This window comes from Somniosus microcephalus, unplaced genomic scaffold, assembly GCF_052327205.1.
Source record: "Somniosus microcephalus isolate GS21.2 unplaced genomic scaffold, FLI_Smic_1.0 unresolved_chr7, whole genome shotgun sequence".
Classification (NCBI taxonomy): domain Eukaryota; kingdom Metazoa; phylum Chordata; class Chondrichthyes; order Squaliformes; family Somniosidae; genus Somniosus; species Somniosus microcephalus.
Genome location: NW_028225185.1, coordinates 16,848,647 through 16,858,404, shown reverse-complemented (window position 1 = coordinate 16,858,404; position 9,758 = coordinate 16,848,647).

Here is a 9,758-nt window from a genome sequence, read left to right as displayed (position 1 = left end):
GGGAGAGTGGGATTAGACTGGGTGGGATATTAATGGGTGTGGGGAGTGAGGGGGAGAGTGGGATTAGACTGGGTGGGATATTAAAGGGTGCGGGGAGTGAGGGGGAGAGTGGGATTAGACTGGGTGGGATATTAAAGGGTGTGGGGAGTGAGGGGGAGAGTGGGATTAGACTGGGTGGGATATTAAAGGGTGTGGGGAGTGAGGGGGAGAGTGGGGTTAGATTGGGTGGGATATTAAAGTGTACGGGGAGTGAGGGGGAGAGTGGGATTAGACTGGGTGGGATATTAAAGGGTGGGGGGAGTGAGGGGGAGAGTGGGATTAGACTGGGTGGGATATTAAAGGGTACGGGGAGTGAGGGGGAGAGTGGGATTAGACTGGGTGGGATATTAAAGTGTACGGGGAGTGAGGGGGAGAGTGGGATTAGACTGGGTGGGATATTAAAGGGTACGGGGAGTGAGGGGGAGAGCGGGATTAGACTGGGTGGGATATTAAAGGGTGTGGGGAGTGAGGGGGAGAGTGGGATTAGACTGGGTGGGATATTAAAGGGTGTGGGGAGTGAGGGGGAGAGTGGGATTAGACTGGGTGGGATATTAAAGGGTGCGGGGAGTGAGGGGGAGAGTGGGATTAGACTGGGTGGGATATTAAAGGGTGCGGGGAGTGAGGGGGAGAGTGGGATTAGACTGGGTGGGATATTAAAGGGTGCGGGGAGTGAGGGGGAAAGTGGGATTAGACTGGGTGTGATATTAAAGGGTGTGGGGAGTGAGGGGGAGAGTGGGATTAGACTGGGTGTGATATTAAAGGGTACGGGGAGTGAGGGGGAGAGTGGGATTAGACTGGGTGGGATATTAAAGGGTGCGGGGAGTGAGCAGGAGAGTGGGTTTAGACGGGGTGGGATATTAAAGGGTACGGGGAGTGAGGGGGAGAGTGGGATTAGACTGGGTGGGATATTAATGGGTGCGGGGAGTGAGGGGGAGAGTGGGATTGGACTGGGTGGGATATTAAAGGGTACGGGGAGTGAGGGGGAGAGTGGGATTAGACTGGGTTGGATATTAAAGGGTGTGGGGAGTGAGGGGGAGAGTGGGATTAGACTGGGTGGGATATTAAAGTGTACGGGGAGTGAGGGGGAGAGTGGGATTAGACTGGGTGGGATATTAAAGGGTGTGGGGAGTGAGGGGGAGAGTGGGATTAGACTGGGTGGGATATTAAAGGGTGTGGGGAGTGAGGGGGAGAGTGGGATTAGACTGGGTGGGATATTAAAGGGTGTGGGGAGTGAGGGGGAGAGTGGGATTAGACTGGGTGGGATATTAAAGGGTGCGGGGAGTGAGGGGGAGAGTGGGATTAGACTGGGTGGGATATTAAAGGGTGCGGGGAGTGAGGGGGAGAGTGGGATTAGACTGGGTGGGATATTAAAGGATGCGGGGAGTGAGGGGGAGAGTGGGATTAGACTGGGTGGGATATTAAAGGGTACGGGGAGTGAGCGGGAGAGTGGGATTAGACTGGGTGGGATATTAAAGGGTGCGGGGAGTGAGGGGGAGAGTGGGATTAGACTGGGGGAGATATTAAAGGGTGCGGGGAGTGAGGGGGAGAGTGGGATTAGACTGGGTGGGATATTAAAGGATGCGGGGAGTGAGGGGGAGAGTGGGATTAGACTGGGTGGGATATTAAAGGGTACGGGGAGTGAGCGGGAGAGTGGGATGAGACTGGGTGGGATATTAAAGGGTACGGGGAGTGAGGGGGAGAGTGGTATTAGACTGGGGGAGATATTAAAGGGTGCGGGGAGTGAGGGGGAGAGTGGGATTAGACTGGGTGGGATATTAAAGGGTACGGGGAGTGAGGGGGAGAGTGGGATTAGACTGGGTGGGATATTAAAGGGTGCGGGGAGTGAGGGGGAGAGTGGGATTAGACTGGGTGTGATATTAAAGGGTGCGGGGAGTGAGGGGGAAAGTGGGATTAGACTGGGTGTGATATTAAAGGGTGCGGGGAGTGAGGGGGAGAGTGGGATTAGACTGGGTGGGATATTAAAGGGTGTGGGGAGTGAGGGGAGAGTGGGATTAGACTGGGTGGGATATTAAAGGGTGCGGGGAGTGAGGGGGAGAGTGGGATTAGACTGTGTGGGATATTAAAGGGTACGGGGAGTGAAGGGGAGAGTGGGATTAGACTGGGTGGGATATTAAAGGGTGCGGGGAGTGAGGGGGAGAGTGGGATTAGACTGGGTGGGATATTAAAGGGTGCGGGGAGTGAGGGGGAGAGTGGGATTAGACTGGGTGGGATATTAAAGGGTGCGGGGAGTGAGAGGGAGAGTGGGATTAGACTGGGTGAGATATTAAAGGGTGTGGGTGGTGTGCGGGGGAGAGTGGGATTAGTCTGGGTGGAATATTAAAGGGTGCGGGGAGTGAGGGGGAGAGTGGCATTAGACTGGGTGGGATATTAAAGGGTGCGGGGAGTGAGTGGGAGAGTGGGAGGACACTGTGTGGGATATTAAAGAATTCCTCTCTTCAGACAGTTGCCGATTGCAGGAAGAGAACTCGAGTGGACTCCCCCGACAATCGCAGCAGTGAAACCACTCAGTATTGCCACGAGCCTTATCTTAATCCCACACACCTGCAATAGACTGGGGTCACAGATTCATGTGTCGAGCACTCCAGATTTCTGACCGATCGGTCTGTTTACGAGCGGGAATACAGAAAGATTACGAAGACAATGAGCTTGATTCCCGCCAGCTCGACTAATGGCACAAATAAACCTTATCACGGATACAGAGTCCGCCTCGCACACACCTGCAGCGCAAATACAACTCGCCCAGAATTAAACCCTCTCGCAAACAAAAAAGCCTCGCTATGTAGTCGAGGAGAAACTTGTGTTTATCTAGCGCCAGATTGCTTCCTTTAAACGCCCCAAAAAGATTCACAGCCAGTAAGAAGATCCTTTCCAAATGCAGTCAGTATAGCACCTTAGAGGCTCACAGCACAGAAGGAGGCCGTTTGGCCCATCTTGTGCCTGTGGTGTCTTTGCCAGCCCAATCCAAGACTGTTCTGCGTAGACCTAGACGTCCCCCTGCACCAGATGTTGTTCTGTAGGATACGTGGCCCACAATTTGTCCCATGCCGTACCTGCCCTGGGAGTGTTTGATGGGACAGTGTAGAGGGAGCTTTACTCTGTATCTAACCCGTGCTGTACCTGCCCTGGGAGTGTTTGATGGGGACAGTGTAGAAGGAGCTTTACTCTGTATCTAACCCGTGCTGTACCTGCCCTGAGAGTGTTTGATGGGACAGTGTAGAGGAAGCTTTACTCTGTATCTAACCCGTGCTGTACCTGCCCTGAGTGTTTGATGGGGACAATGTAGAGGGACCTTTATTCTGTATCTAACCCGTGCTGTACCTGCCCCGGGAGTGTTTGATGGGACAGTGTAGAGGAAGCTTTACTCTGTATCTAACCCGTGCTGTACCTGCCCTGGGAGTGTTTGATGGGACAGTGTAGAGCGAGCTTTACTCTGTATCTAACCCGTGCTGTACCTGCCCTGGGAGTGTTTGATGGGACAGTGTAGAGGGAGCTTTACTCTGTATCTAACCCGTGCTGTACCCGCCCTGGGAGTGTTTGACGGGACAGTGTAGAGGGAGCTTTGCTCTGTATCTAACCCGTGCTGTACCTGCTCTGGGAGTTTTTGATGGGACAGTGTAGAGGGAGTTTTACTCTGTATCTAACCTGTGCTGTGCCTGTCCTGGGAGTGTTTGATGGGACAGTGTTGTGGGAGCTTTACTCTGTATCTAACCCGTGCTGTACCTGCTCTGGGAGTTTTTGATGGGACAGTGTAGAGGGAGCTTTACTCTGTATCTAACCTGTGCTGTGCCTGTCCTGGGAGTGTTTGATGGGACAGTGTAGAGGGAGCTTTACTCTGTATCTAACCCGTGCTGTATCTGCCCTGGGAGTGTTTGATGGGACAGTGTAGAGGGAGCTTTACTCTGTATCTAACCCGTGCTGTATCTGCCCTGGGAGTGTTTGATGGGACAGTGTAGAGGGAGCTTTACTCTGTATCTAACCCGTGCTGTCCCTGCCCTGGGAGTGTTTGACGGGACAGTGTAGAGGGAATTGGGGATCAGCCATAGTGTTGAAATCTGACTATTCCCGAGCAGTGAGATAGTTAACTTTGATGAGCTAAAGAAAATCAACAAAATAGGATAGAACATGGGCAAGTCAAGACGGGGGGAATCTCTGAAGAAGGTTGTGGAGGAACACGTTAGCTGGGGAGATCTGGTTGCATTATTTCAGTCCCCTGGGGCCGGGACGGAATGGAGGCAAGACTGCACAAGGATATAGTGCATAGAATGTACATCACAGAAAGAGGCCATTCGGCCCATCTACTCCACACCGCCATTTATAAGAACATAAGCATTAGGAGCAGGAGTCGGCCGTACGGCCTCTCCATTCAGTAAGATCGTGGCTGATCTTCGACCTCAGCTCCACTCTCCCGCCCGATCCCCATATCCCTCGATTCCCCTCGAGCCCAAAAATCTCTCGATCTCGGCCTTGAATATACTCAACGACTGAGCCTCCACAGCCCTCTGGGGCAGAGAATTCCAAAGATTCACCGCCCTCTGAGTGAAGAAATTCCTCCTCATCTCAGTCCTAAATGGCCGACCCCTTATCCTGAGACTGTGACCCCTGGTTCCAGACTCTCCAGCCAGGGGGAAACAGCCTCTCAGCATCTACCCTGTCAATCCCCCTCAGAATCTTGTCTGTTTCAATGAGATCACCTCTCATTCTTCTAAACTCCAGAGAGTATGATCTACGCCAGAGGTTCTAACTATCAGGAAAGACTGAACTGGATGTAAGGCCGACGGGTGACCTGGTCTTTTCAAATTATGAAGGGGTTTTGATAGATAGATGTAGAGATGTTTCCACTTGTAGAGGGAGAACTAGGGGCCATGGATAACACTACTAACACCAGCCCCAGGACAGTGACAGCGTAACACAAAGAATTCGACCCAACACAATCGTCGCTAAGCAAAAGGAAAAATATCTGTCATATTGGGCAGAAACAACAAAAACCCAAAGCAAACTCAATTGCTACTTGGCCCTAAACAGACAATACAACATAGCTGATTACCTGACCATGGTAAAGGATCGCAAACTGAGAAAAACTTTGACAATGTACAGACTTAGTGAACATAATCTGGCGATCGAAAAAGGTAGACGCAGGCAGACCCGGCTACCAAGAGAGGACAGGATATGAAATCACAGAAACCCCACAGTGCAGATAGAGGCCATTTCAGCCCATTGAGCCTGCACCGACACATATCCCACCCTATCCCCATAACCCCATGTATTTAATCCCCCTAACACTAAGGGTCAATTTATCATAGTCAATCAACCTAACCCGCACACCTTTGGACTGTGGGAGGAAACCGGAGCACCCGGAGGAAACCCACGCAAACATGGGGAGAATGTGCAAACTCCACACAGACAGTCACCCGAGGCCGGATTCGAACCTGGGTCTCTGGCGCTGTGAGGCAACAGTGCTAACCACTATGCCACCGTGCCACCAATATGCTCTCACTGCAGCCAGGGAGTGGTGGAGACAGAGATGCACTTCCTCACAGCTTGTAGAAAATATCAGGGCATAAGGGAGAATTTCTACCCAAAATTCACAAAAATATGCCTGGAATTCAGAAATTTGAATGACGACCAAAAACTCCCATACCTACTAGGGGAAGAGAGAAATTGTGTAACACTAGCGGCACACTATGTTACAGCTTGCCATAAACAGAGGGACAACCACTAAATATAAGAAAAGAGTATATATAAATTATATGAAAGTATATTTATACACTCAGGGATATATCTGTTTATACACTGTTATGGATAGATCTGCATTTTTGTGAACAAACATGAATGTTTTTCGATGCTTTGGCAACATAAGATGTAACTTGTCATGCCAATAAAGCGATTTGAATTGAATTGAATTGAATTGAATAAGAGAGTCACTAATAAATCCAATGGGTAATTCAGGAGAAACTTCTTTACCCAGAGAGTGGCGAGAATGTGGAACTCGCTACCACAGGGAGTGGTCGAGGCGAATAGCGTCGATACACTTAAGGGGAAGCTGGATAAACACAGGAGGGAGAAAGGAATAGAAGGATATGCTGATGTGGTGAGATGAAGAGGGGGTGGGAGGAGGCTGGTGTGGAGCAGAAACACCGGCACGGAGCGGTTGGGCCGAATGGCCTGTGTCTGGGCTGTAAATACTATGTAAAGGCATTCTTTCTCCTGTATATGCGATGTCAATCTTTCCAGCCCCCCCCCCCGCCCCCCGCCCCTGTTTGATGCCATTTTACATCTTCTCCCAGACCCTTGGGGGCTTTGTTGGTGCTGCTATAGTCTACGGGGTTCATCACGGTACGGAACGCACTTGACTTCATTAGACCGTAGAGAGGATGTTTCCACTTGTGGGGCGAGGCCAGACTAAGGGCCGTCGATATAAGAGAGTCACTAATAAATCCAATGGGGACAGAAGAAACGTCTTTACCCAGAGAGTGGTGAGAATGTGGAACTCGCTGCCACAGGGAGTGGCTGAGGCGAATAGTATCGATGCATTTAAGGGGAGGCTGGACAAGCGTATGAGGGAGAAGGGAATAGAGGGTTACGCTGATAGAGTTAGATGAGGAAAGACGGGAGGAGGCTCGAGTGGAGCATAAATGGCCGGCATGAACTGGTTGGGCCGAATGGCCTGGTTCTGTGCCGTACATCCTATGTAATCCTGTGTTATCCTCTATTTTGGAGAGATGGTCATTGCCTGGCACTTGTGTGGCGCGAATGTTACTTGCCACTGATCAAGAGGCGAAGAGCGTAGATACATTTAAGGGGAAGATAAGCGTGAGGGAGGAAGGAATAGAAGCATGGTGGCATAGTGGTTAGCACTGTTGCCTCACAGCGCCAAGGACCCGGGTTCGAATCTGGCCTCGGGCGACTGTCTGTGTGGAGTTTGCACATTCTCCCCGTGTTTGCGTGGGTTTCCTCCGGGTGCTCCGGTTTCCTCCCACAGTCCAAAGATGTGCGGGTTAGGTTGATTGGCTATGATAAGTTGACCCTTAGTGTTAGGGGGATTAAATACGTGGGGATAGGGTGGGATATGTGTCGGTGTAGGGGTTACGGGGATCGGGTGGGATATGTGTCGGTGCAGGCTCGATGGGCCGAAATGGCCTCTATCTGCACTGTGGGGTTTCTGTGATACGGTGATGGGGTGAGATGAAGAGTGGTGGGAGGAGGCTGGTGTGGCGCACAAACACCAGCACGGAGCAGATGGGCCCAATGGCCTGTTTCTGTACCGTTCACTCGATGTGAGGTAAACCTTCGAGTTGAGAGAGGAAATGGAAAACAGCCAAAAGCCACGTTCAGCTCCGGGAGGTCAAAGGGCACAGGGAGCTTATCAAGAAACAAATCTTAACTGCCTGGCTTACTGCCCGACGGTGACTGTGAAGCAACTTTAATCGACAACAACTCCAGCTGTCACGGGCCACACAAATTATTTAAGTGCTCGATTTAGATTTGAACAGGCAAATTAATTTTCCTCATCACCCAGCCGACCCTTTTTGACTCCCACTTCAATCTGGCTCCTGTCCTGTTTTGTCTCTCTCTCTCCGCCCTCCCCCCTCCCCTCTGAAGCCCAATGCAGCTTAATCCCTTCAAAGGCCAGAACTTCCTTTGAGAATTCGCACCAGACAGGAGGCCCTGAAAAAACCCACCATTCGGAACCTCGACGAGACAAAACAAAGATTCAACGCGCATCCCCCCGACTTTAACAACTGAATTGTTGTGCATGTGGCAATGAGGTATATCAGTGTGCGGAGAGAATAGTTCCCTGTATCAGACACCCCAGCTCGGGGACAGAGTAAAGCTCCCTCTGAACCGTCCAGTCAAACACTCCCAGGGCAGGTACAACACGGGTTAGATACAGAGTAAAGCTCCCTCTACACTGTCCCATCAAACACTCCCAGGGCAGGTACAGCACGGGTTAGATACAGAGTAAAGCTCCCTCTGCAATGTCCCATCAAACACTCCCAGCGCAGGTACAGCACGGGTTAGATACAGAGTAAAGCTCCCTCTACACTGTCCCATCAAACACTCCCAGGGCAGGTACAGCACGGAATAGATACAGAGTAAAGCTCCCTCTACACTGTCCCCATCAAACACTCCCAGGGCAGGTACAGCACGGGTTAGATACAGAGTAAAGCTCCCTCTACACTGTCCCCATCAAACACTCCCAGGGCAGGTACAGCACGGGGTTAGATACAGAGTAAAGCTCCCTCTACACTGTCCCCATCAAACGCTCCCAGGGCAGGTACAGCACGGGGTTAGATACAGAGTAAAGCTCCCTCTACACTGTCCCATCAAACACTCCCAGGGCAGGTACAGCACGGGTTAGATACAGAGTAAAGCTCCCTCTGCACTGTCCCATCAAACACTCCCAGGGCAGGTACAGCACGGGTTAGATACAGAGTAAAGCTCCCTCTACACTGTCCCATCAAACACTCCCAGGGCAGGTACAGCACGGAATAGATACAGAGTAAAGCTCCCTCTACACTGTCCCCATCAAACACTCCCAGGGCAGGTACAGCACGAGGTTAGATGCAGAGTAAAGCTCCCTCTACACTGCCCCATCAAACACTCCCAGGGCAGGTACAGCACGGGTTAGATACAGAGTAAAGCTTCCTCTACACTGTCCCATCAAACACTCCCAGGGCAGGTACAGCACGGGTTAGATACAGAGTAAAGCTCCCTCTACACTGTCCCCATCAAATGCTCCCAGGGCAGGTACAGCACGGGGTTAGATACAGAGTAAAGCTCCCTCTACACTGTCCCATCAAACACTCCCAGGGCAGGTACAGCACGGGGTTAGATACAGAGTAAAGCTCCCTCTACACTGTCCCATCAAACACTCCCAGGGCAGGTACAGCACGGGTTAGATACAGAGTAAAGCTTCCTCTACACTGTCCCATCAAACACTCCCAGGGCAGGTACAGCACGGGTTAGATACAGAGTAAAGCTCCCTCTACACTGTCCCATCAAACACTCCCAGGGCAGGTACAGCACGGAATAGATACAGAGTAAAGCTCCCTCTACACTGTCCCCATCAAACACTCCCAGGGCAGGTACAGCACGGGTTAGATACAGAGTAAAGCTCCCTCTACACTGTCCCCATCAAACACTCCCAGGGCAGGTACAGCACGGGGTTAGATACAGAGTAAAGCTCCCTCTACACTGTCCCCATCAAACGCTCCCAGGGCAGGTACAGCACGGGGTTAGATACAGAGTAAAGCTCCCTCTACACTGTCCCATCAAACACTCCCAGGGCAGGTACAGCACGGGTTAGATACAGAGTAAAGCTCCCTCTGCACTGTCCCATCAAACACTCCCAGGGCAGGTACAGCACGGGTTAGATACAGAGTAAAGCTCCCTCTACACTGTCCCATCAAACACTCCCAGGGCAGGTACAGCACGGAATAGATACAGAGTAAAGCTCCCTCTACACTGTCCCCATCAAACACTCCCAGGGCAGGTACAGCACGAGGTTAGATGCAGAGTAAAGCTCCCTCTACACTGCCCCATCAAACACTCCCAGGGCAGGTACAGCACGGGTTAGATACAGAGTAAAGCTTCCTCTACACTGTCCCATCAAACACTCCCAGGGCAGGTACAGCACGGGTTAGATACAGAGTAAAGCTCCCTCTACACTGTCCCCATCAAATGCTCCCAGGGCAGGT